This window comes from Tamandua tetradactyla, chromosome 8 (genome assembly GCF_023851605.1).
Source record: "Tamandua tetradactyla isolate mTamTet1 chromosome 8, mTamTet1.pri, whole genome shotgun sequence".
Taxonomy (NCBI): Eukaryota; Metazoa; Chordata; class Mammalia; order Pilosa; family Myrmecophagidae; genus Tamandua; species Tamandua tetradactyla.
The window spans coordinates 11,223,093-11,250,248 of NC_135334.1; the positions used below are offsets into that span (position 1 = coordinate 11,223,093).

The 27,156-nt window shown below is 38.6% G+C and overlaps 1 long non-coding RNA gene across 1 annotated transcript in view; it reads right to left on the minus strand.

Moving 5' to 3' along the window:
• Positions 1–718: 718 nt before the first annotated feature.
• The window catches only part of LOC143644054 (uncharacterized), a 75,164-nt gene continuing 48,726 nt past the window's right edge, over positions 719–27,156 (minus strand). Inside the window, exon 4 of the long non-coding RNA XR_013156481.1 lies at positions 719–785. This is a non-coding gene — a long non-coding RNA (uncharacterized LOC143644054). The remainder of the gene's footprint in view (positions 786–27,156) is intronic.

The following is a 27,156-nucleotide window of genomic DNA, read 5'->3' on the forward strand; positions in this document are numbered from 1 at the left end:
GCCACATATTCCTCAATCCCAGATATTGATTTAAGTAAATAAAACTCTTATGACCATTAGGACTTGAAGGCGAATGGGGAATTCCTTCCAAAACACATGTTAATAATGGCTTTATTTCTTTCCATTTTTTGTTACATTTCTTAACCAATTAAATTATTCTTATGAATTCTTTTCCTTTCCATTCCCTTCTCATTTTTCCTTTTTACTCCCTTAGCTCACCTGTTGTACCTCTTCACCTGACACCTATGCTATTTGAAGCTGCCCGCAGTCTGTTTATCTTGCTGAGGTTTGTTCTTATTTTATGTAGTTGGAGAAAACTTTGGTGGAAATCCCAGGAACATTCAGGAGCCAAAGAATGAATGTCATAGAAGATTTTCAGGCTTCAAATATATGTACAGAGAGGTGCAAAAATCTGTGAAGATTATAGAGCCAAAATATTTGAAACTTCTTACACAGCCTAAATACCCACGTAGAAACAGTCATGAGAACTGGAATTTGGCATTGATTTTAGTAATAAAGAGGGTAGAGATATCAAGGAATACAAGGAATAATAAAGATAAAGGATTGAATAAAGAGACTCCCATAGTTGGAGGGCTGCTCCTCAGAGTGGTAGGAAGAAAACTAAGGGAATAGATTTTAGGATTAAGAAAAATCAAAAGTTCTAAGAAGCACTGGTAGGTCTGCAATGTCCTTGGCCAGAGAAAGGGCCACTTACATAAAGATGGACGACTGTCCACTGTATCTGGTTACGTGACCATCTCATTGACCTTGGCCAAGGAGGAGCTCTGTTGGTAAAGTGAGAGAATATATCAGATTAGAGTGGAGAGTGTGTGTGTAGCAAATCATTTCAAGACGTTTGTGCAGAGAATGAGAGAGTAAAGAGGTGTCTGGACAGAACACTGCAACAAGGGAGGCAGTCTTTATGAAAAAAATAGATTATGGTGCTGGGCAAAGAGGAAACTTGTTAGAATTTTTTTCTGTTTTTTCTTTATTCCAGAAATTTTTATTTAATTATGATTTTCTCTATTTCATTATAAATATTTTTCATATTTCTTATTTCTGCCTTTATTACTGTGTACCTTTATTGTATTTTGGTTCTCCACACACACCCCTCCCCCCTCCCATTTCTCCTTTTATTTTTCATCTCTTCTGAAATGACTATGGCAACATTTTAAGCTTCCTAGAGGCCCTCTGGTTTGACTTAGATCTGTGAGGTACAAGTTAAATTCCTTGGAATATTCTTTCATGTGGTTAAATGCCCTGACCATCGATATTTTCAAAGCTTCAGTAAAGGGCTGCAGAGTCACACACTCAGATATACCGCTAATACAAATGATCAGCGCCATGTCTGATACTTAGTGTCTTTTTACCATCTGGGAAGGTTAAGAGTTTCCAAATCAAGTCTTGATTCTTTTTTATCAGTTGTTTCTTCAATTTACCTCATGATTCTCACATTTTGCTATAGGCAGAAAACAGACTGGCAGCATTTTCAAACTTTGCTCAGAAATCTTACATACAAGTTCATTGCTTATGAGTTCTGCTTCACACATAACTGCATGACAGTTTCACTTTCTGCCACAATTAAACTTTCCGCCAACAAATAACAGCTGTGTTCTCACTCTGCATTCAAACCACATGTTGCTCACTTTTTTCTGATTACTTACCAGTATCAAATTTCAAATTGAAAGTCTTGATTTCTACTAATATTTTGTTCAGGGTTATTTGGAATTTGTTCATAGCACTCATCTCTCATTGAGTCCTTGCTAGTGGTATCTTTTATGTACATATTGTACTAAAAGTCTGTTCAAAGTAATCTAGGCTTTATAGATGATGCTCTTGAAAATTATTCCATTCTTCACTGATTCCTGAGTTTCTCCTTTACCTTTAGGTGTATGTTATGTCAACACTTCATAATATAATGCCCAAATCAGCACAATTCTTCTATCGCTAAGAAAGGCATACTTATAAACCAATCAGCTTAAAACCATTCTCATTTATTATCACTAGTTCCCATTTATTATCACTGGTGAAGTCAGAAGCCTGGATGGGATTCAGCTGGATTCTCAGAGTATCACACACCAAAATTAAAGTCTCTGCGAGGCTAGTTTCTTATCTGGATGCTCTTGGGAAATTCTATTTCTAGTTCATTTAAGTTGTTTTGAATAATTCAATTACTTGTGGAAGTAGGACTAAGGTCCTGTTTTCTTGCTGGTTGTCTTTGTGGTTCACTACCCAAATGGCCCTTCCTTCTTCAAATACAGCAACAGAATAACACTGTCATGTTGAATCCTCCTTATGTTTTATGTTGCTCTGAATCAATCTATTCCATTGGTAGGAGAATACTATCTACTATTTAAAGTCTAACATGTCTAGCTTATGTCCACTCCAAGAAATCTCCCAAATTTATGGTCAACTGATCAGCAACTTGATTACATTAATGAAATCCCTTTTACTTTGTAATACAACATAACATGGAAAGAACACCAGGGTTTGAAAATCACTATGGTTCTCATAGAATTCTGCCTCTCACAGGCATTAAGAGATCACCTCGCCTGCCTGAGCACATCCTTCCCAGAGCAGTGCCACACTTGGCACCAGAAATATTTTCATCGTTTTCAGAATGTGTAGACCTCCTGCAGGAGGCTACCTCTTTAGCCCAACTTCCCTTTGGATCTAGACTTATCCTGTGCTGGTGGGACCAAGCATTAGCAGAGCAGTTCCGCTATCAGTGTCCTTTGATACTACTAGAATAGTCTGACCACTGATTCCTTGCTTTTAGGGATGATTAAGACTGTGCGGAGTGTTCTTTGGTGTATGTTCTTCTTTGTATGCAGGATGGTTAAAGAATCAGGAGAAATGGCATCAGAAGAGACAGTGAAGGGAGGGGTGCCCTATAGAATATTGCTGGTTGGCCATGAAGGGCAAGGAGGAAGGATGTCTTTAGGGGATGCAGAAAGAGCTGTGTTTCAGCTTTGATAGTCAATACAGCTCAAGAAACACTATCAGCTTATCCAGCAACAATTACTCAGAAATGATACAGAACAGAGAGTTTAGTTGCTGGCTCACCAACAGCATCACAAAAGCCCTGAAACTCAGATTATACTTTTATGTTACCAATTAAAATGATGATCTTACATTTCTCATTCACTGTTCAAAACAAAGCAATTGGAACTATTTCTTTGTTTCTCATGAACATACCAAAAAAATTCATTTTCTGTGACTTTTTCTTAATTAAAAATTTTTGAACCAATAAGAAAAATCTAAAAATCTACTTTTCTGTAAGAAATTCAAGCTTAAATATTTTTCCTGAATTAATCCATTTGAAACTGGACTGCAATACATGTTAACAAGAAGGCAGATGGGCTTTGCTATGATGGGGTATATCTTAATCCAAAACTCTGTTATTAAATCCTAAATGACAGTGACAACCAAGATGACATCAGTGACAACCAAAACCAACCCAAATATTTCAGCCTACATTATTCTGAGTCTGTTGGGTCTCATCCTAGCAAAGTGAACCATGATGGGCCAGGAGAGGGAGGTAGGATCAGTGAGAAAACACATTATTAAGACTGCCCATTTTTACCCCCTGTTCCTCATGACCAATGTAAATCTTGTAGACTTTATAGAAAATTTGTAAAATACAAATATGTTAGAAAAAATTAGACATCTCTACAGTGGGTTGCACTTAGTGACTTGCTATAAAGAACACAGTATCGAAATGGGAGGAAGGGTAACTTAGAACAGACAGCACAGGACAAGCACTGTGGACTTGCCAGGATAAATAATTCCTGGTGTGGGTAGTTGTGAGGGTTTGTGCATCTGTGGGGAGTTATTTGACAATAAATAGCAATAAGGGACTGAATGGCTAGGTGTGGGGGGCATTGAAAACAGTTGTTAACAGCTTCTCAACTTAATGTATTACTTGTTTTTGTCCATGTGGCAAATGACCAGTGTCTCTCCATACCCACAGTACCACCTGAACTTGTAAATTTGTTTTCCCCATGTTTCTTATAAGCATTTTATGGCTTTTCACTCTCATGTTAGATCCTTGACCACAATAGAGTCATTTTTTGCATATGGGGTGATATAGGGAACAAACTTCATTCTTCTGCATATGTAGAGCCAGTTTACACAGGACCATTTGTTGAACAGGCTAATAGTTCCCAGTTAAGTACCTGACACTCAGGTACTGCAGCAGTAGAAGAGACACTAAAATATAAAAATCCGCCTTGGAGAACATGGATCTGTACCATTGTGATGTACTAAAATAATAGAGCTAAAAAGCAGCAAAAATCACTTCATGTTTTGAAAAAGAAGTTAGTCATCTACACAGTGGTCATGTTTTACTTTTGTTATCTAGATAGTATTTTCTATATATTGAATGTGTTTATAAAAGGCTCAAGATAGCTATTAATTGAGATATTTTATGACAGCAGTAGTTTTAGATCCTGAGAGTACTACTAATTTTGTTTATTATGAGTATCTCTACCATTACCAACACAGTGCATTGGGAATTCTATGTACAAGAACTGTGAGCTCAAACATAGGGAAGGCAAAACTGAAGTAAAAGACACGGATTTTCCCTGAAGCATTACATCTTGAGTCTTGAGGCTGGAAATCTGTCTAAATATTGCTGACTGACACTAGATCCAGGTCTTAAGAGATGGTAGACATAAGGGGTATCAGATCCACATGAAATCATGTTTGAGAACAAGCCCTGCCTACTAGGAGCCCTTGCATGTGTTCATGGCAGTGGAGGATGTGTCACGTTGAAAATGGTGAACAGAGGTAAAAAGAGTCAGGGAGTGGCGCAGCAGACCTGGTCAGCTGGCTTGTCATCGACTTAACTGGAGTAGGCACTAGGGTACAGGAGATGGTAACAGGGATACCTGGAAGAGCCCCTGTGAACATTTCCTAGGCCTGGAGGTGGATCACTATGAAGGTGAAAATGTCAGTGGAAATTTATGCTCACAGCCTGGGAATATATCAGTCCATATTCTCCAGCCTTCTCTCATCCTCACACTAGAGCACTCTTTCCAGCCCCTTCTGATCACCTTACCCTATTATTTCAGTCTCCCCACTGCATCTTCCTATTATCTCAGACACAGAGATCCAAGTTCCTGCTTCTGCTGCTGGGAGTCTCTTTATAATGTTCATCAAAGAAATAGGTGTGGCTTTCTGCCATATAAGCCAGGCATCTCAGAAGCAGGGTGGTTGTCAAAGGGACTAGGGTTGGGATGAAGATTTGTCTAGTTTTGGAAGTTGGTCTAGGTGGTTCAGAGGTCAAGTATGAACTTTTGGGGTGATCTGACCAGCAAGGGTGTGCCAATTTGAAAGGATTTATGTACTCTAGAAAAGCCATGTTCTAATCCTAATCAGTCTTGTGGGAGTAAACATTTCTTCTAATTCCCATTCAGTACTATAGGTTGGAAGCTTGATTAGGTTATCTTCATGGAGATGTGACTCACCAAATTGTGGGTATTAACTTTTTTTTTTTTTCCACATGAGCAGACACCAGGAATTGAACCCAGGTCTCTGGCCTAGCAGGCGAGAACTCTGCCTGCTGAGCCATCAGGGACTGCCTTGTATTAACTTTTGAATAGAGGAAAATGTGACTCCACCCATTCCAGGTGGGTCTTGTTACTTTACTGGAATCTTTAAAAGAAGTAGCATTTTGGAGAGAGAGAGAGAATGGTGACAGAGCCATGAGATGCAAGATCCATGAAGCAGAGAACCCATGCCACCAGACACCTTTGGAGATGAAGAAGGAAAACATCCCCCAGGTAGCATCTTGAAACAAGAAGCCTGTAGAGAAAACTAGCAGACATCACCATGTTTGCCATATGCCTTTCCAGTTGGGAGAGAAACCCTGAAATTTATCAGCCTTTCCTGAGTGAAGGTAACTGTTCTAGTTTACTAGCTGCTGGAATGCAACACACCAGAGATGGAGTGGCTTTTAATAAAAGGGATTTATTTTGTTAGTTCTTCAGAGGAAAGGCAGCTAACTTTCAACTGAGGTTCTTTTTTATGTGGAAAGGTACAGGGTGATCTCTGCTGGCCTTCTATCCAGGCCTCTGGGTTCCAACAACTTTCCCCAGGGTGATTTCTTTCTGCATCATCAAAGGCCTGGGCTGAGCTGCGAGTGTTGAGATGAGGTATGCTGAGCTGCTTGGGCTGTGCTACGTTGAGCTCTCTCATTTAAGCACCAGCCAATTAAGTCAAACATCATTAATTGCAGCAGGCACACCTCCTAGCCAACTGCAGATGTAATCAGCACAGATGAGGTTCACATACCATTGGCTCATGCCCACAGCAACAGAACTAGACACATTTACCTGGCCAAACTGAAATCTGAATCTAACTATCACAGTAACCTCTTATTGGTGTCTTTATTTGGACATTTTTATAGATTTGCTTTAATTGGGACTTTCTTGGCCTTAGAACTATAAATTAGCAACTTATTAACTTCCCCTTTGTATTATTTAGGGTTCTCTAGAGAGACAGAATCAACAGGGAACACTTGCAAATATAAAATTTATAAAAGTGTCTCACGTGACCATAGGAATGCAGAGTCCAAAATCCACAGGGCAGTCTGCGAAGCCAATAACTCCGATGGATGGCCTAGATGAACTCTACAGGAGAGGCTCGCCAGCCAGAGCAGGAATGGAACCTGTCTCCTCTGAATCCTCCTTAAAAGGCTTCCCATGATTAGATTTAGCATCACTAATTGCAGAAGACACTCCCCTTTGGCTGATTACAAATGGAATCAGCTGTAGATGTAGCTGACGTGATCATTACCTAATCCTATGAAATGTCCTCATTGCAACAGACAGGCCAGCGCTTGCCTAATCAGATAAACAGGTACCACAACTTGGCCAAGTTGACACCTGTCCCTAACCATGACACCCTTTCTTAAAAGTCATTCCATTTCTGGTGTACTGCATTACAGCAGCTGGCAAACTAGAACAATGGGTATGAAGCTTTTCTCACCTACCCTATTCTGACTCCCACCATAGCAAGAGATCATGCCCCTTCCCAAAGATCAGTCATTCCCTAAGAGAAAATTGGCCAAAGGGAGACACCTCTAATTAGGGCTATATGATATGTCTTGGTTACCCAAGAATTTCTATATAGAAGCAGCCTTGTGTCAGGGATACAGTAGAAAGAGATCACTGAAGAGCTTAACTTGAACCAATGCAATAAATTGTTTTTAGTTAGATATATGTGTTGTTTGAATGTGTTTTTAGGAAAGGGCTACAAAATGAATGCTGTCCCTTTAGTGCTGGGACCGTTGTGCAGGGCACAACCACCTAGCCTGCATTGAGTCCTCTGAGGTAAGGAATCCTGGGAAAATGGAGGAAGCATAAGAACTGCATTGACTTAACGTGAATAGGCAGGATCTATTCTCCCAAGATAAAATCAGTGCAACCAAAGCCAACCCAAATATTTCAGCCTACATAGGGCTAAGTCTATTGAGACTCATCCCACCAAGGTGAACCATACTGGACCATGTGACAGAGGCAAGATTAATAGGAAGGCTCATTATAAAGATTGCTGGTTAGTAACCCCTAGCTTCTCATGACCAGTGTAAATTCTATGTTGTTTATAGAAAATTTATGAAATACAAATATGCTAGAAAAAACTACAAGCACCTAGCTTGTAATTACAATGATTTGTGACTTGCTACAAAGAATACAGTATGGAAATGGGAGGAAGGATAACTTAGAAGTGGCAGTCCATGCCAAACATTGCTGACTTCCCAGGGTACATGGTTCCTGTGGGTATTTGTGTGGGTTTGTGTATTTTGGGGGAATTATTTGGCAGTAAATATCAGCAAGGCATAGAATGACTAGGTGTGGGGGCACTGTAAACAGGTGTCAATACCATATCAAGTTAATGTGTAACTTGATTTTGTTTTTTGTGGCAAATGACTAGTGTCTCTCCATGCCTGCAGTGATGCCTTAACTTAAGTTTTATTGGAATATATAGATTCTCAGTTCATTGTTCCCAGTTCATTTTCTTGAAGCCATCTGTGCTGGTTTGAAAGGAAGTATGCTCCCTAGAAAAGCCATGTTTTAATCAAAATCCCATCTCATAAAGGTAGAATAATCTTTATTCAATACTGCATGTTTGAAACTGTAATCAGATCATCTCCCTAGATGATGTGATTTAGTCAAGAGTGGTTGTTAAGCTGGATTAGGTAAGGACATGTCTCCACCCATTTGGGTGGGTCTTGATTGGTTTACTGGAGTCCTTTAAAGGAAGAAACGTTTTGGAGAATAAGAGATTTGGACAGAGTGAAGAATGCTGCAGCACCATTCGCTCGATGTGGAGAGAGTCCACATCGAGCGACCTTTGGAAATGAAAAAGGAAAATGCCTCCTGGGAAGCTTCTTGAAACAGGAAGCCAGGAGAAGAAGCTGGCACATGATGCCGTGTTTGCCATGTGTATTTCTAATTGAAAGAGAAACTCTGACAGTGTTCACCACGTGCCTTCTCACTGGAGAGAGAAACCCTGAACTTCATCGGTCTTCTTGAACCAAGGTATCTTTCCCTGGATGCCTTAGATTGAACATTTCTACAGATTTGCTTTAATTGGGACATTTTCTTGGCCTTAGAACTGTAAACTTGCAATTTATTAAATTCACCTTTTTAAAAGCCATTCTCTTTCTGATATATGGCGTTCCGGCAGCTAGCAAACTAGACCACCATCTGACCAAAATTTTCAAAAGAATTGTCAAATTTTGCATAGAGTTTGTAAATGGAAAAGTTGTATGAAAAGACCCTCCTTAAAATACACAATTAAAATAAAAGCAGGTTTGAATCATTTTAAAAATGAGTCCTACCAATCTTTCAAGGGTACATCATTTTTATCTTTTGAAAATTTTTACAGGAAAGGAAAGCAAGCTAAAACTACCTTTATCAACCTATGAGTCTAGACTTACTGTGATTCCAAATTAAGATATTTAGAATAAAAGAAGGAAAATCATTGGCCATTTCACTCGTGATTGTCAATGCAAAATCTCAAATAAAACATAAGTTACAAATTGCTAGCATGTGCAAAATAATGTATCATGATGAATGAGGGATTATCCCTTCAGTAGAAGGAGCATTTGATGTGAGAAGGTTTATCAATCAATTCACATTAACACTCTACAGTATATAAATCATGTGATAATGACAACCAATGAAAATATCATTTTATAAGTTTTAAAATTTATTCATAAGAAATAACAATAGCAAAACCCTTTTGGCAAAGTGGGAACCAAAAGGAATTTCATTAACTTGATAAAGTTTATATCTCCCCATCTCCAGAATATATTCTGTAGTACCCGTTGGATTTTAGAGTAAATTTTAGCCCATTTGATTTAAATTGGGAAATAATAAAATATACCAATGAAGAACCACCTGAATGTTTCAACATTTGAGTGTCAGTAAAGCTCTTGAAACCCATTCAGGTCATCCAGCAAAATTACTTAAAAATGATACAGAACAGAGAATTTTGTTGCTAGCATGTCAGAAGCATCACAGAAGTCCTGAAACTCAGATGTATATTTTTGCATTCCAGTCACAACGCAAAAAAAAAAAAAAAAAAAAAAAAAAAAAAATTTGACCAGAAAAGCTGATGTTTTCTGGAGAGAATTTACATGGTTACCTTTGTTTTTAATTTGGTAATTCCCATAGTTCTCTTAATGCTGTGAGAATCATGTAAATCCATCAGATCATTTTAAGTCCCAAATCCCAAGGAATACCTTGCAGCGGTGGTGTTTAATTTTTTCCAGATACTACAGTCTGCAAGTCTCCATGTAGTAGAGCTCCAAAACCATATGTTCCTTTAGGATCAAATTTTCCCAGAGACTGCATGGGCCAAAAAGACTTTAAATGTCTCTTTCTGCTCATTTTGCTCCTGTATCCAACTTACAGTCATACATTTTTTTCCTAGTAGCTAAGCATATAGGGTTAAAGAAGGCTTGACTGCAATGTATGTGACCAGGAAAGTCCAGGGCATTATGTCCCTGATGTTTATTTACCTCTTTCTTATTGATGGTGTCCAGCAGAGGCAGTGATTTATTTCCGAGTCTGTAAAATGTCTCTGTTAACCCAGGTTAAGTTATCCCCTAAGTTTCCCTGGTTGTTCTGGGCCCTGTGATTTGATCAGGTTGATTCATCATCCTCAGTGAGTCATGTGCATCATAGTTCTTTGGTCCTCTTTGGGTTTCTCTACTGAGAGAGGAATTTTCTTAAGATCATCATTAAAAGGTACTGGTGTTTTTTTTAAATTATGATTTCATCTTGATCTTATAGAAACCAATGAATAAAAATATGGTAGAGACTTGTGGGTAGAATAAGAGAAGCTGAGTTCATCCCTACACCGTGGAAAACTAGAGAAAGGACAGAAAACAACTGGGACAGTGGTTCTAGAGTACGAGTGACCAGAGAGGGATTTCTACATTACAAAGAGAGGACTTGGATGGAAAGCAGAGAACCTGTGTTCAAGAGGATGTGGTATTTACTCAGTCCAGACTGCACCTGGGGAAGGCTGTAATGTGTAGGTCAGAGGGTGCCAAAGGAGCAATGTGCTTCTGCCCTTATACCTCTGCAGCCAAACTGAGAGATCTTCCCTCTCAGCTCCGCAGCTGGGAGCTCCTGTGGGGAACCCAAAAGTCAACAGATTTGGTTTACCAATGCATAAAGACCTTGCAGCCAGTATACAGTGCCTACTCCTCACCCCTGAGGCAGGCCACTCTGGGTGTCTGGTTATGACAGAGGGTGGAGGGCCCTTCCCTCCAGAGGAGGGGGGTACACAGAGCAGAACTGATCTGACAATTGGCCAACAAAAGAGGCTCTCTGTGTCCCACTACCTCTATCCTTTCTCCAGGGAGACCCAGAGCACTCATGACATGCATGCATGCATGGTTGGAAAAGCGGGAGTGCGGGACCAAGCCACACTGCAGCTCTAGGCACTCCTGGGCTGGCTGTGGCAGGGGAACTTGAAACTCTCAGCCCCACAGCTGAAGGCCATTCCACAAAAGAATCTGGGATCCACCAGACCCACTGTGCCAATAAGCAGATTCTCTGCCAAAGGGCACAGTACACACCCCCAATCCCCCACTCCCAGGTTTGGGGACTTTCAGTATGTACAGAGACCAGGAGACTTAACTGGATTTGCCCTTGTTCTCCATCCTGCCCAGTGGACAGTTTGGGAGAGGCAGGTCTGAGGGGACGAGGTGGTCCAAGATTGCCATCTGCTGAGAAGACAGGTAAGTACACTCTGGCAAATGACCTTTCTCCCTAGCTTTTAATAGATCTTCAGTAACAGTTGCATCATCTGCATGAGGTCCTTGTCTTTGTTTAACAGAGAATTATTGACAAATGAAGTGCAAAAGGAGACCTTCAACACAAACTCAAGCAACTACAAAATCAAAGGGAAAGCAACTTTTAAAATCATAATCAAATTCCAAAAAAATCAACAAAAAAATTACTAGGCACATGAAGAATCAAGAAGATATGGCCAAGTCAAATGATCAAATTAAAGCACCAGAGGAGACACAGAATTTGAAACAACAAATCAAAGTCAAAGATGTTCATATAAATCTAAATAAATTCAATGGGTTGGTGCTTTAGCTTGCTAATGCTGACAGAATACAATATACCAGAAATTGAATGGTTTTTATAAAGTAAATTTATTAAGTTAAAAGTTTACACTTCTAAAGGCTTAAAATGTCCAAACTAAGTCATTCAGAGAAAGATGCCTTAACACCAAAGAAAGGCCAATGTCTGTCCAATGGGAAGGCATGTGGCTGGTGTCTGCTGTTCCTTATTGGTTCCATTGCTTCCAGCTTCTGATGCCAGTGGCTTTTTCTCTAAGCATCTGTGAGCACTCACTTAACTTCTCTGGGTTCTGCTTTGCTTAGCATCTCATGGGAAGGCACGTGATGACATCTGCTGGGCTCCTCTCCTGGCTTCTGGTTTCAAAATGGCTCTCACGGGTCCTGTGGGTCCTTCTGCTGTTTCCCTCTGCATCTCCAAAAGTCTGTCTGAACTTTTTGTAAACTGTTTTCCCTTTTAAAGGACTCTAGTAATCTAATTAAAACCCACCTTAAAATGGGTGGGGTCACATTCCTATCTAATGAAAAGATCACCCCCACAATTGGGCATGTCATATCTCCTTGGAAACAACTTAATCATGAAATCCTACCCTATAATGTTGGATCAGGATTACAAGAATAAAGCAGCCCCAACAGGATTGGATTATGATGAAAAGAACATGGCTTTTTGGGGGTACACAACAGTTTCAAACCAGTACATTCCACCCTCTGGACACAAAAGAACATGTTCTTCCAATATACAAAATGCATTCACTTCATTACACTACCACAAAAAACCTCAAACATTTCAGCAATTCTACATATACAATACAAAGTCGAAAACAGTGCAAAATCTTATCAAGGAGAGTTGTAAGCATGGCTGTTTAAAGGCAAAAATTGTTCTCTGGCTGTTGACCTGTGAAACTCAGCAACAAATTATCTTCTGCCATTATACAAAGGAGGGACAATTATAAGACAAACATTCTTATTGCTGTAGGAATATGTAGTGCCTTCCTTGTCTCTTATGACATATATATGCATTTAATGTCTATTTTGTCTGATATTAGTGTAACTACCGCTGCTATTTTTTGGTTACAGATTGCATGGTATATCTTTTCCATCTTTTCACTTTTAATCAATTTGCATCCTTAGGTCAAAGATGAGTCTCTTGTAACAGCATATAAATGGATCGTATTTCTTAATCCATGATCAACATTCCATTTCTCATGACAAGATTACCAGTACTTTGGCCTGGTCAGTGACAGCAGTTTCCCAGGTTGTTTTAGTTTCCCTTCGCTGCTCCAGCAAATACATAAAATGGTATGGCTTAAACAATGGGAATGTAATGGCACACAGATTTGAGACCAGGAGAAATTTCAAATCAGTGCATCATTTGATGCATGTTGGGAATGCTTTCTTCCTCCAAATTGGATTTCTGAGTGGCTGCCTGTGATTCTTGGTCCTGGGACCCTCTGTCATGTGGCAATGGATGTGGTAGCCTCTCCTGATCTCAGCTTTCTCTTCCAGGTCTACTGACCTTCAGCTTCTGACTTTTGTGTTTTTTTTTTCTCTTGGTATGAATTTCATACTGCTTATAAAAGATTCCAGTAATAAAATTAAGACCCATACTGATTTAGGTGGGCTATACATTAATTCAAGTAACTTTATCAAAAGATCCTCCTTATAATGAGTTCAAACCTACAGGAAAGGGAATGGATTACATTTATCAACATTATTTCTTCAAAGACACACAGCACCATCACCACCTCACGGTAAATACGAGATGGAGGATAGCGAGAAGTGAGAGATGACAGTACTATGTCTTGGCCTGCTTTGGGCTGAGACAAATCTAGCAATGCTCCTTGTGTGATGTCTTCAGAGGGGCCATATATCTCTGGAAGGTTGTATTCGTCTGCGTGTGGGGGTATGAGGAGCTGTTTTAGGACTGCGGAATGAAATTCATTGGCATATACTGAAAATAGGTGTCAATAAATAAAAACTCCATGTACTTCTCAATACCAACTTTAAATACAACTTTTCTTAGCTGGAATTCATAGAAATTTTCTTAGCTGGAATTCGACAGAAAATTAATATGAATAATTTCACTATTACTTATTTCATCCTTTCTCTATGTTAGTCATTGTGCTGAGCACCTGCCACTTAGCAAATCATTTATTCCTGATGTGAACTCTATGACTTAAGTACAATAATATTCCCTATCTCACTGATTGAGAAACTGAGGGATACACATTAAATAAAGACTAGGCAAAATAACCATTGTAATTGTAATTGTAAACAGGGTTGGAGTAGGCTAGAATGGCCATTACTATAGGGAATATTCACAGGGGTGAGACTAATTGAATCTTAGGTATTAAATTCTGTCCAATTTATAAAATAGAAAGAAAAAGTATCTATATAATGGCTAAGCTATAATAATAATTTGTTAATTCTAAATTCCTCAGTTATCTTTTGATCTATGGGTTTTGATAATAACAACATTTAATATCTAGAGATCAGGAGTAAGCTCAGAAAAAAGAAAATGCACAAATACTTTGAAATATCTAATGTGGAGACAAAAATAATTAGTAATCATCCATTAACTTTCTTCTCTCTTAATCCGTCACCACTTACAATAGCAACCACTTAAACAATGGCTTTGAACTTATGGAAAAATTTTTAAAAAGTTAATAAATTCCTTATTTTTATTCTACCATCCTAGAAACACACACACACACACACACACACACACAAATATTTACTTTGGTTGTAAGGTGAATAAAGGTGATATAGTAATATAATGATTGGCTGTTGCTGAACATGTGTCATGGTAACAAGGGAACTTTTCTGCTATTCTGTCCGTTCACCTCTCTATAATAGTTTTATAATTAATAGATAAAACAAAAAAGAGAATATGTATCTGAGAAGTAAACCAATAAGTTAAATAAAATAAAAATTGCCATATAGTTGTCTTTTGGGGGGGAGGTAGGGTATGGTTTTCTTGTTTGCACTAGATACTCAGATAAATAAAAGTCAACTCTTTAGGCTATAAATAAATAATCATGTCAAACTTTCTGGTATGAGACATGGCTACTAGGTATACTGATTTGAAATAATGTTGATAGGAGTCATTTACTACAATAAATCAAACTATATTTTGATTGCTTTTCTACAATATTCTGGCTGAAGAATGAAAAAGAATGTTGAATTATTTTCTGATAATTAAATGCAAATGAAATGTGAAATTCAGTATTAGTGACACCAAGAGTTTGCAAATAAGCAGAGACAAGAAACTAGGCATTTCATCTGAGACTATACCAGTGTTAGCAGTTATTAGATATGTAAAATGTACTCCAAATGTGGGATTATAAGAATATTTTTTATTGGCTCTTAAATTTTTCCCTGCTTCTAGAGGTAAAATGAAAAAGAGAATACATATCTTCTTTGAGAAAGATCGATTTTATACAGTTTTCAAATTATTCTCTCAAACATTTTTAATATAATACTTTCAAATTAAAAACTGAAAGGAAATAAAGTACATATTATAAGAACCCAAAAAATTATATTTTATTGTTTCCTTCATAATACTTCTATTTAAATAAAAAGAAAAGAAGGAAGGAAGAATGAAAGAATGAAGGAAAGACAATAATTAATTCCCAAACTGTTCAGGAAATTGACTCAAGAAATGGTGACAGGTATGGTTAATGAAAATAATATCCCATTTCTATGGTGCAATACACAGCTCTTTCTTCATCAAAAAATTCAAGCTAAGATTACTCACTCCTATATTCAATCTTAGTATCAAAAATGGTAGTGAATCCTGATGTTAAGTCTCTGTTTTCTGATATAGAATTAATATCACCTATTTTTTACAATTTTTTTTAATATACTGTATGGTGGGGTCACATTTTATTATTTTTCCACATGAGTATCCCATTATTGCAACACCTTTTGTTGGATTTTTGCTTGCTTGGTTTTTTTCGTTCGTTAGTTTGTTTTTGTGAAGTGCATGGGCTGGGAAACAAATTCGTGTCTCCGCATTGCAGGTGAGAATTCTACCACTGAACTACCCTTGCACCCCTCCTATTTTAGACAAAATATTTAACTTGACAACACCAAGTTCTTTTTAGGTGCACAGTCCAGGAATCGAACCCGGGTCTCCCGTATGGAAGGTGAGCATTCTACCACTGAAACACCTGTGCATCCACCACCAAGTTTTTAGATGTAACTTCTGGTTTAAAAAAAATTGATTGGAAGATTGATGAAAAAAACAACATTGGTAACCATACAAACATTCTAGAAAGTAGTTCTTTCTAGATTATTAGACTGTTTTTTTCAAAATGGCAGTGTCATTTTACTAGAAGAATTTGCTAGAAGAAAAGATACTAAAAGGAAATTACAATATTCATGACTGCAACTGCGGGATCATCGTTTGGATAAAATAGATCTAAGGATGATTTTGAATAATTGAAGAACTTTAACACTGGGTTGAATAAAATAAAAATTCATTGACATAGAAAGAGGTGCCTTTTTAATTGAAAAATATGATTTACAAAAGAACATGCACAGATGATCTCCTTTACTTAATCCAATTAAAATTTATATCAATCTATCCATTTATCTATGATATTTGCAGTAGTATTCTGTAAATGGTAGGATTAGGAAATTAATCGTATTTATTTCTGCTTATTTGAGAATTCTTCATTTTGACAATACATCTATAGTCTTTTTTGAATCACAAAAGAATGTTATCAATTAAAGCTATTTCAAAATTAAGATCACCTCAGATGAACACACATATGATGGAGGGGCAAAGATTTATGATTTTGAATCTCAGTTTCATCCTCTTCTTCTAAGCTCTGTGAATGGATGTGCTCAAATGTGACCAGGTTATCAGCATGAGTAGAAAGTCCTTGCGCTGTGCTTGTGACCTCAGTAGACATGGGATGCTCGAGGCTCTTTCTCATACTCCATGACCTTGGAAGGCAAAGAGGCCTTGATGAAAGTGTGAGCTGCATCCTTGGTTCACTGACAGGTCTGTGCTTGGGCCATGATCAACTAGAAATGTGCTTCTCTTCCATTTGGGGTTTTGGCTGCACTGAAAAGCAATTATCTAAGAACAGCTTCTAGTCTCATTTCTCTTATACTAGATACCCAGATGTATAAAAGTCAACACTTTAGGCTAGAAAGAGAAACTGAAGAAAACTCCAGAGAGCATCTGGAGCACATGAAGGGTTAAACTTCTAGAGGAATTATTCAAGAGTCCAGAAAGGAATGTTAGGAGAGCAACAGGAGTGGAGGTAGCTGGTCAGGCTGTCCAGTTTTTTTCAGATGGATGAATCAGAATGAGAAACTTGGAGGCTATCATCACATCCCAGAGTCACGGGGGCAGCAGTGATGTGTAAATTCTCTTTCCTGGCTCCTGGCTACTCTAGCAGTCACTCAGTCTTTCAGGTCCTTACAGAATGAGAATGGGTTTGGATAGAGACATGAACTCAAAACCCCAGTGAGTTTCTATAAGTAGAAAGAAAAGTCTGATCCTTGTGAGCCATGGATATTGGTAGTTAACTTCACTTAATGTAGGGGACAGATGCTATGTGCTACTGTCCCAAGGCTTATCTTGGGTAAGGTTGGTGTATTCTCCAGCAAGCTTTGTCTCCAGAGAAGTCTGATACTCATGAAACACTGTTTAGTTTCTTCACACTTGACAATCTTCAATGTTCAGCTCACCTCCACCACCCTGCACTCAGAATGCCCCTTTTGGCTCTTCTCAGTTTTTCTGGACTTCCTAGTGTTCCAAGATTGCCTTGTGTGGCTTATCATTGTTTTCCATATGATCATTTCCCCCTATACCCCTTGCTCTGTTCTGGCTAGGAAAAGAGTGGCCTAAGAGTGGGGAATATTTCTTACAAAACTCTAATACAGCCTAAGGCTAACAGGTACCAGCCAAGTAGGCACTTAGTGTGTTCTCCACAAACAATTGCTGATGGAGAGTTTACCCCTTAGATCACCTATAGTTGAGGTAGCCTGGTGCAGTGAAGAATGAGCATGGGCAGTGAAGAGGGATGGTTCATGGAGGAGGGATCTGGAATGATTTGGTGGGGAATGTGATTTCAATTTGCATCTGTAAGCTGCCTTTCCAATCCCTATCGGAATATATTCTTTGCTTATTGCATAGTAAGTTGGCTGGGACATTAACTACAGCAGGCATTTCCCAACATCAGCAGTTCCAGTGGTACCTGGCCTTTAATAGAAATTGTTCAACAATCTACCAAAGCAGAACAGAAAAGCTACTGCAGTTGGGCCTCTTTCTGCTCATCATGGAAACTGGTAGATTCTTGGGTGGTGTTTTAAGGATATTTAACTTCTTAGCCCATGCTTTTTACTAGGATTTACTTAAGCAAGACCAGCCTTTTTCTTCATTCCTGGGGGTTCTCTGAGCTCTGAATATGAGGGATGAGGTCCAGTTTCATACATATACATGACATTACTGGACTTCTTGCATGATACTCTTGGAAATGTCCCATGTGCTCCTTTTATATGCAATCCTTGTGACTGGCAAGAAAATACAGGAAGAAAACCGTTGGAATTGTGGGCCTTTGGAGAGCATGTTGATTTCCTTGACTGATGCTCAATTCTTCATTCATCACATGCAGAAAAGAATTAGATTATCTTCATATTTCCTCTTACTCAGTTTGTGGTCTAAGATATTCTACTACTGGAACAAATCTCCAAGGGCAGACCTTTGCACATCAGAGTTCTCAGGCAGAAAGAATGATCTCTCTTTTCTTTTGTAGTGACAGAGATATTTCCCTTCACCCCTCAATGCAGTCTTTCTTACTGAAGCTTCAGCTCTCCAGTGCAGACAATGTACTGCCTATGTCAGTGAGATATGTCATCACCAGGAGGAGACATGCACTTCTAGAGATGGTGAATCCTGTGTGACCAGTAGAATCTTCTATACTTTGCCTAATAATTGTAAGTGGATTCATCAATGGATTCAGCTTTAAAGCTCTTCTTCTAAGCTCCTTTTCTCCAGGGCTAAAAACAATGACTTTTAAGACATTGTTTCTGGATGCCTGGGAGTTGTTCAATGATGGTGGTGATGGTGGGGAGATGATTTTCTGAGCCTTTGAAGGAGGTCATCCTAATTAAAATTCCCCTAAATTGAGGTCCAGGTTAAGGGGAAATGAGTGAATCTGGGACAGTTCCCACCATTTTTCTAATCGGTATAGGATCCAAAAGCTCTCCAGCTTTCGGTCTTTACATATGCTATTTCTTCACTCTCCTTCCCATTGGCCTCTGCTTTGCTTGTCTAATGTTGTCCAACACCAGTCTCAGCTTAGAATCTCTTGCTCAGGAACCCTTCTTTGATTCTTGATCTTATATATATGTCATTCCTTTGCACCTCCCCAAGTTCCCAGCCATGTCTGTCTCCTAATATTTATAGCTGTGCATTCCATTGCCTGTCATTTCCTTAAAATATTTCATGACCCACAAGATAGTGGGTGTGGCTCACTACTCTATCCTTGTTTTTTTTTTTCTTTGCGTGCGCAGACACTGGAAACTGAACCAAGGTCTCTGGTGTGGCAGGCGAGAACTTTGCCTGCCGAGCCACTGTGGCCCACCCTCTATCCTTGGTTTTTAATAAAGAACCTGGAATTTGGCAGGTTTTCAGCAACCGCTTTGTGTCTGTCTGTCTTAGAAGAAAATGTTTCTGTGTGCTCTCAGAAACCAGTTTACCCCGAAATCTCCAGCAACAGAGAATCCTGGGAGAAGGAATCTTGCTAGACATTGAATTTTTGAGGCATAATTGCAGTGCTTCCTTTATAGGTCTGTGGCATCTAAAGAAAATATCTCCTTTCCCTTAAAATTTTCATGACTTGTATCAGAATTTTGGGGGGAGTGTAGGTGGATTTGGCATTTTTAGATCTCAAACTAAGACTTTGTACCTGCTTTTCTTCTCCACGGTGTTTCACCCAAAGTATGCACACACATTTTATTGGGAAGATTGTCACTATTGTGAGGAGTCCTTTGGGCCTCATGGAAGGCTGATAACCTGCTATGACTCTCATTTTTACAATGACCTTTCTGAACCAGTTGTCGGGCCCTAAGATGAAGCTAGCTTCAAATTATCTCCAATCTTTCCTGCTTTCCTCTTAAATTAACTCTGTTCCTCCATCAGGCTCAAATTTCATTCTGGTGGCGGGTCACGGTGGCTCAGCAGGTAAGAGTGCTTGCCTGCCATGCCCAAGGACCCGGGTTCGATTCCTGGTGCCTGCCCATGTAAAAAAAAAAAAAAAAATTCATTCTGGAGAACTCATTCTCCGACCATGAGAACTCCAGGATTCATGTGATGTGAGGGCAGGGTCTTCCCTGGTCTTATGGGAGGCCCTCTGAACACACAGCCCCTGTTATTAGGCTTGGTAGTTTTCCCATTAATAAACTTGAGCCTAGCTGATTCCTGGTTTCAATCAATGCTGTCATGACCTAGAAGACAAGTTGGCACAGAGAGATAGACAAATATCATAGACTGTGAGAGCAGAATATAACACTTGAATGAGGGATAAGTGGATTTCAACAGCATGTGATCAGATACCAAGTCATATGTATTAGGCTCTGTAGAGAAAAAGAAGTGACAGGAGATAAATATGTATGTAACTATTATGACAGCTATTACAGGAATTGGCTTATGTGACTGTGGGGATTGGCAAGTCTAAGCTCTGTGGGGCAGGGCAGGTTGTGAGTTGGGAACTCTGATGAAGGTGATGATGAATTTCCCAGGAGAAGCTGTCTGTCTGAAATAGGGTTAAAAAACCTTTCTTTCTGGCTGCTGAAGGCTCCATTCAGCCTTTAATAACTTCCTTTAACGTAGTGCTATCCTTCAAGATTGGTCCCCACTGTAAACTGAATGCCCATTCTATCATGACTGGTTTCCAGTAAGTAGAATATATGGGTCTGGGAGTTGAGGGTTGGGAGTTGGACTGGCACTGCTCATCTCACTTTCAGTGACTGACTTGGGGAATTTCTATTATGACTCTAGGCTCTGTAGTATTGGAAGAGGAAGGAAGGGTGTCCCTAGGGATACAGGAAGAGTCTGTAAAGTTAAGCCCCATCTGCCATCTGGTTATTTTGTTTTCCTCCTGCAGTAGACTGGCCAACAGAGAAAAGTAGTACCATCCTGGCAAATGAAGCTGACCCTGATCTCCACAAGGTGATAGGATGGCTGATCATCACGGGGAAGGGAAGAATATTTTGAACTCAATGGGCAAGGTCAGCAGCCATGATATACTAACTTCAGAGGGAATTTGAAATGTTGGGTGAACGGCTCATTCCTGCTTGCACCAGAGAACAGAATGATCTCGCATCAGATGCCGAGGCCTCCTCCACATGCTCTAGGTCATCCTAGATCAATTTTGTCCCGGATATTGGAATAAATATATCTATTTTTCCTCACACTCTGCTAAACTCCATTGTGCTAGCTATCTCAATAACCTGAGCTTAGAATAATTAAGGCTGTCATGTCTATTGCCAAAGCTATCAGAAAAAGATCAAAGCTTTTTTAAGGGGAAAGAAGAGATTGAAGAAAGAAGAACAGACTGCACAAGTAAAACAGGTGGACATTAAGGAGGGAGAACTAATTACAAGTGTACAGAAGAATATAATAAACAAGGTTAGGAGAACTCTTTAGGAATTACCTGAACTCAAAAAAATTATGACAATATAAAACCTTATATACATAAAACTGTCTACAGAATAGAAGTATTCTCAGTGCTCCATAATAAAATAACCTATGATATAGCAACACATCGCCAAGGTACGTACCTGTATTAATATCCTGGGGCTGCTACAACAAATTACCTCTCATTTGTAACCAGTAAGGGGAACTGAGAGAGGATTCTCAAGGAACTCTCTGAACTATCTATGTGACTGTTCTGTAAAGGTAAAGCTATTGTAAATTATAAAAAATTCTGAAATATAAAAATTAATTTTAAAAACCATGATAAAACCAGTCATTAGGGATAAATGTTGTATGTTGATATATATTCCACAGGGAATTTTAAAATAAATATGCATACATACATAGAGATATACATAAATATATACATATTTAATTTTTATTATGTTAGCATTTATATTACATAAAGTTTCCCATCTTAAGCACTTTCAAGCGTATGTTTTAGTTGTAGTAATTATATTCACAATGTTTTGCTACCAATATCACCATTTGATATCAAAACTTTGTGAACACCCAAACAGAAACTCTATATCCATTTTTTTTAAGTAGTAACACACAATTACCCTGTTCACGGCCCCCTGTCCCTGGTAACCTATAATCTATTTTCTATCTCTGGAAATTTGCACATTTTAACAATTTCACAAAGCGAAATCATACAATATCTTATGTCTGGGTTATTTCACAGAGCATGACGTCTTCAAGTGTCATCTTATCTGTTGCAGACATCAGAGCTTCATCCCTGCTTACAGGTGAAAATCAATAGAATGAATAGATAAACTATTAAACTATTAAGAAAGTTCAGTATGGTAGCTGATACATTATCATCTTACAAAATCAATAGCATTTTGATTTATCAAAAATAAAGGACTAGAAAATATAGTTAAAAAAGCATTCCGATTAGCAAAGAAAAACGTACATAACTAGGAACTAATGCAACCAGAATGTGCAAAGACTTTGTAGCGATATATCTGCAACTCTAGAAAAGCACATACATTTTTTTCTAAGAATGTATGAAATTTATTTTATTCAGATTGCATTTAATTTGTACTGATCTGTCTTTGAGTTCACTCTCTCCTCTGTGATCTCCATTTTTCTATTGATTCTTTTGTGAGTTTTACATTTGCCATTTGTATTTTCCATTTCCATCTTTTCTGCATGCCTTGCATTTCATTGCTGAGTTCAAAAACTTTTTTCATTGTTTTTTTAAGAGTTTATAATCAGTATTGTAGAAATTCTGGTTGGATTACTCTAAACCTGAATTATCTGGGTTTTGCTGTCTGTTTCCTTTTCTCATTTAAGATAGAATTTTCTTCAGTTCTTGGCGTGATGAGCGATTTTTGAATGTATTGTGGACATTTTGGATGTTATATTGTGAGACTCTGGATCCCATTCCTCCTCTTTGTTTGACCATTAACAACTCCATTTAATTTATCGCACAAGTCTGGATGAGGGTGAATGTTCAGCACCCCATGGTGCCTCATGGTCACCCTTTCCACAGCAGCTTGCAACTTTTCCTTGTAGATGGACGTAGATGACAGTTCACCTCCTTGCTCAGTCCCACGGAATCTGCCGCAGTGAAAGCAGAGAACCACGCACACGGCCACATGGCACTCGATGGTGGTGATAGCTGGAAACGTGACTGAGTCCCGTTGATTCCATCATAAGTGACATGTTTCCATTTGCAGTTTGTCTGCAGTAGGGCAAGGGCCGGTGTTGTAATTAAAGTTTTCTGTTCTCCTCGGCTTCCCTTTCCCCGGTACTTTGTCGGAAGGAGAAGGCTTTGACTGCGGTTTCTCTTTAGCCTGCACTTTTTGGCAGTTTTTGCTGCAAATTTTCCTAGCACTGTGGCTGGGGTGACTGGGAGGCAATGAGAACTCAGGGAACTCATCACAGCATTGTTCCTTAATTGCAAAATTTCCCAGGCAGCTCTCCTTCTTTTGTCCACATTTTAGAGTCTTTTTTTTTTTTAACTTGCAAGAGGGAAGATGAGAAAATAATGGAACTGTTTCATCCTGTCCAGAACTTGAAGTTTTATTTTGTATTTTGCAAAATTGAAGTTGAGGATGCTGGTGACTTTTAGTGGAGCCGTTTCAAGGGGAATAAAAGGGACGGGATTGTTACCTTAGGAAGGCAAATAAGTAAAGATAAGATTTCTGGTGAAAACAGTTTTTTTGCTGTGGTTTTCAAGTTTATTTTGGGATGTGTGAATGCAGAGAAGAATTCTAAAGATATAGTTGACTGATTTCACACAGATGAGGAAAATGATGACCAGGCTGGTCCTCAAGTGTTTCAGGGTGTGAGGTATTCACCCATTCATAAAGGGTAATTTATTTACCACCTCTCTCAAAAGATCTGTCCTTGTTATATATACAAGAGGAAACTCAACTGACTCATTCCTGAAAATGAATTTCTCTCCCCTGCCCATTCATTTACGTATGAATTATATTAACCTGTATTAAGTACTTAACCTGACTCACGAATATCACCACTGTTGGAGATTAATTGATAAAAATGACACAATATCTATGCCTTCATGGGCCTACAGGCTAAGGAGAAGGACTGAGAGGACAACTCGAGAAAACTCTGCTGCTGGGTTGGAATGTTTTTTCTCAGTGGCCACCTTAGGTCGGTCTCAGCTTTGTCATGCATCTTTTCTCTTTAAGAAAAAAATCTTTTTATGGTGTTGTGAGTGCTTCAAAGTCCAAGCTATTTTTATGAGAAAATGCTTTTCTGAGGAATCTGTAGGCTGGTAAAATCAAGGATATTGGGGCTAATGGATCATTATCTTTCAGCTAAAAGTAGTTAACAAGCAATCAGAAATAGGAAAGGAGACATGTGCTTCCCCGTGCCTGGGGAGATAAAGTAGTTGAAGCAGAAAGCCTGAGAGTCCCTGCAGAGGACCTATGATTATGTCATTGTTGGGTAGTAGTTAATATAATCTGATGTTTTATGAAATGTAAATAAGATATACCATGAAAATATTAACCAAGATAATAGCTAAGGAATGTTGAATAACTGATGCTTATTATATATATTAACAACTCCACCTCTACTCCGTCATTTTATCACCTCTACTATGTCTACCACTGCCATCTCCATCACTCCATGTAATTACCTCCTCTTCCAACCATGCCTCACATCTTCCTGACATTCTTAGAAAACATGAATGGTAAATACTAAAACCCAGTAAACATAAGAGACCCACAAAGAGAAATGAGAAATTTAGATTTGACTAACTTTTTAAATATATCCCAAGACATGGTCAAGGTTAAGATTTTTGCATGTGGATGTCAAATTTCTACAGCATCATTTGTTAAAAAGTTTCTTCTAGGTCTAATAAATTTCTTTTCCTCTTTGTTGAAAACTAACGACCATATACATGTGGGATTATTTCTAAAAAATCATCTTTCCATAGATACGTTTATGTATCATTTTGACAAAATCACCTACACTTCATTATATTGAAATTTCATACAATTATTGAAAGCAGGAAATGTAGAGACCTTCATTACAAATGCTGCAGTAACTCTCTAAGACGTTCTGGAGGCAAATGTACATCTTCCAGGTATATTTGCTCAGAGGGCAGAACTTAGAGGCTTCACTAGAGCCTTATATCTGGGAAATAGTGAAAGAGCCACCATTTACACTGACAATGTGTCTTTTCAGTGGTCCATGCACATGGAGCTATTTGGGAAGACAGAGGATTATAACCTCAGGAAAAAAAGGAAATTAAACATGCAAAAGTTATTTTAGTCCTGCTAGAGGCCATTAAGTTGTCTTGAAAGTAGCAATTATTCATTTTGGGGGCCTCAAAGTTAATTTCCATTGCAGCAGGAAATAATTTAACTACTCAAGTTGCAAAAATTAGCAGCAAAACCCAAAAGCCAAACAATAATGTCTTAATCTTGATACCTACTGTGGACTTAGACTCATTTAAAACCCAATACGCAACAGTGGATTTAGATAGGGGCTGAAAAGTGGGAATTATGTAGAAGCCCTGGAAGACCCAATTAAAAGCCCAATAAGGCCGCTGAGAAAGGGTAGATTTATAACCAAGAAGGGATCATACTAGTACCTGAGCATTTGATGGAAGAGGTTATCACATATTTATATCAAGGCATCCAATATGGAAGGGACATCGCATACCAATGGCTAGTAAAATTCATACCTGTCCCAAATACACAGAAAATCATTCAAAAGGTGGCCTGGGATTGCTTAATATGTGTCAGGAATAACCCCTAAATGGGAAATCCTTTTCCCCTTAAGGGTGTTCAGACAAGAGGAAATGAACCAGAAGAGGGCTGGCAAATAGATTTTAAGATCATGCCAAAGCCCGAGAAAATTAAAAATATCTAATAGTATTTGTGGACAACTTCTCAAATGGGTAGAAGACTTTCCTTGTAGAACAGAGAAGGACTCAGAAGTAACCAAATTTCTGTAGGAAGAAAGTATACATAGTTTCACACTACCATACAGTGTGATAATGGAGGAGCTTATATCACTAAAATAACCTGGCAAGTAGCCAGAGCCCTAGGAATACATTGGCAGATACATACTTCATAGAGGCCACAATACAAAGGAAAATAGAGGGTGGGCCACTGTGGCCCAGCAGGCAGAGTTCTTGCCTGCCATGCTGGAGACCTGGGTTCGATTCTCGGTGCCTACCCATGCAAAAAAAAAAAAAAGAAAAAGAAAAAGAAAAAGAAAAACAATCAATAGAAAAGACTAGTCATATCTTAAAGAATACTTTAGCAAAAATCTGCCAAGAAACTAACTTAACATAGATTGAATATTGCCAGTTGCACTGCTTAGCTCAGAGTAGCCCCCAGAAGTAAGCTCCAAATGAGCCTTTATAAAATGTTACATGGGAGATCTTTCTTTAAGACTAAGTTCTAATGCAATCTAGGAAACAATCACATTGTGACAGAACTAGATTCTGTAAAGTGTATACAATCTTTAAGTGCTGCTTTATCTGTTATTCACCAATATTCTTCTAGCTGCCTTATGTTTCCCACAGATGTACATCTCCAGTGCATGAATCCGGGAGACAGTGTGCTTCTTCAATCCTGGGAAAATCAACACCCAAAGGACCAGTTGCAGGTTCAGTTGAATGGGCTGTATGAAATTTTATTGGTTACTCACACTTCTGTCAAGTTGCAGAGTGTGAAGCTGTGGATCCACCATTCCCAAATAAAACTAATGTCTGCCAGCTGATTGATCGCCCAGATACATACAGAAGACAGTCCCTATGAACAAGAAGTTGTAATACCAAACCATCTGAATGCTGAATGATCCATGAATCTCACAAACACTTTACAAGTCCAAAATACTTGTAGGAGCCCATAAGTGACCTAAAGCTACTCTTTGAAAGAGTAAGAGTAAGAGTACTTACTGCCGTGTAAGTAATGATAGATTTTGGTGTCTTAGTCTAACCATATTTACCTGTCTTTTAATCATTTTTCATATATTAATGAGCCTTTGCAAACTACCTGACAGATTTAACAACTTTCTTTGTAGTCATTAGAACTATTAAATCTTCTATTCCTTCAAGCCCCCTCAACATATACTCCAGAAAATTAAAAATCTATCCTCTTCATTCATTAACTTTCACCTCTAATCTCCAGTCACATGCCCCCACAAGAATCAGTTCACAAAATAGCTGAAATAGGTAAAGAAAAAAAAAACACCTCAGTGTTGGTTCTGGTTACAAAATAAAAGCTGTAACTGAACCCCACACTTATTGCTCCTCCTGAACACTTACAAGTCTTGCTACTTCTCAACGACACCTGGAAAAGCTGCAATTCTTACTCAGGGGAAAGTCCATTCACTG